The sequence below is a fragment of the Colobus angolensis genome, unplaced genomic scaffold (assembly GCF_000951035.1).
Source record: "Colobus angolensis palliatus isolate OR3802 unplaced genomic scaffold, Cang.pa_1.0 Scaffold96, whole genome shotgun sequence".
Lineage (NCBI taxonomy): Eukaryota > Metazoa > Chordata > Mammalia > Primates > Cercopithecidae > Colobus > Colobus angolensis.
In genome coordinates this window covers 2,826,699-2,828,502 of record NW_012123598.1, presented here as the reverse complement: position 1 = coordinate 2,828,502, position 1,804 = coordinate 2,826,699, and positions in this window count along the sequence as shown.

The following is a 1,804-nucleotide window of genomic DNA, read 5'->3' as shown; positions in this document are numbered from 1 at the left end:
GCCACGGCAGGTGGATCACAAGGTCAAGAGATCGAGACCATCCTAGCTAACATGGTGAAACCCCATCTCTACTGAAAATACAAAAAGTTAACTGTGCATAGTGGTCCATGCCTGTAATCCCAGCTACTCAGGAGGCTGAGGCAGGAGGCTGAGGCAGGAGAATCGCTTGAACCCAGGAGGCAAAGGTTGCAGTGAGTCAAGATCAGGCCACTGCACTCCAGCCCAAGGGACAGAGTGAGACTCTGTCTCAAATAATAATAATAATAATAATAATAATAATAATAACTAGTGGCCAGGCACAGTGGCTCATGCCTGTAATCCCAGCACTTTGGGAGACTAAGGCAGGCAGATCACGAGGTCAGATCAGTACTTTGGGAGCTCAACGGTGGGAGGATCCCTTGAGCTCAGGAGCTCAAGTCCAACCTGGGCAACATAGCAAGACCCCCATTTCCGATTTTAGTGTATGTGCTGCCAAAGCAAGTACTGTGAGACCCTGTTTCTACAAAAAAATAAAAAAATAAGAATTAGTCTGTCTGTAGAAAATAAATGGAGACAGCTTCATTTTACCCAACTGCTGCGTTTTAGGTCTGCCCTTGAGCTTCTGTTGTTCCCAGCCATGCAACCCTGAGAGCCGACTCCTGGCTGCAGAGGCTTGTTAGAAGCAGGCAATGTACACAGAGACCCAAGGCCTGGTTTAGACAGGCTTTCACAGACCTGGGCATTTTGTTGAATTGTTTTTGAATTGTGGTTTCTTATCAGTTCATCCAATACTCTGTTCTGGCCACGTAGTTCCTCTTTTGGATCTCCAAACGCCTTTGCAGGCTCCATCTACCCGAACCAAACTCACTTATTCCAACAGAAGTCTGGGTTTTTTTTTTTTGCTTTGTTTTGAGACCTTGTCTCCCTCTATTGCCCAGGCTGGAGTGCAGTAGCGAGATCTCGGCTTATTGTGACCTCCCCTTCCTGGGTTCAAGCAATTCTCCTCCCTCAACCTCCTGAATAGCTGGGATTATAGGCACCCACCGCCACATCCAGCTAACTTTTGTATTTTTAGTACAGACGGGATTTCACCATGTTGACCAGGCTGGTCTCGAGCTCCTGACCTCAAGTGATCCACCCACCTCAGCCTCCCAAAGTGCTGGGATTACAGCCATGAGCCACAACACTCAGCCAGAAGTCTGTTTAAATCCATCCTTCTCCCTAGCCACCCATGAGTTATGTGACCTTGGGGTTGCTACTTACCATTTCAGTCTCAATTTCCTCAATAGAACATAAGTTAGCAAGAATAACAAAAGATAATTTCTTAGCCCCAAGTGTTTGAGTCTTAAAAAAAATTCTATATAATTCATAGGTCAAAGAAGAAATAACAAAGGGTATTTTTTAAAATGTTAGAACTGAGTGGTGGTGAAATGGCTGTTGAAATGTGCGTGTTGCACTGATGGAAATTCATAAATGTAAATATTTATATTAAAATATAAAATAATGGGCCAGGCATAGTGGCTCATACCTGTAATCTCAGTACTTTGGGAGGCCAAGGCGGGAGGGCCATGGAGCCCAGGAGTTCAAGACCAGCCCGGTGTACAGAGGAAGACCCAGTCTCTATTTAAAAAAGAGGGGGAGGGGGCCGGGCACGGTGTCCCACGCCTGTAATTCCATCACTTTGGGAGGCCAAGGTGGGTGGATCATTTGAGATCAAGAGTCCGAGACCAGCCTGGCCAAGGTGGTGAAACCCTGTCTCTACTAAAAATACAAAATTAGCTTGGTATGGCCTGGCCAAGGTGGTGAAACCCTGTCTCTACTAAAA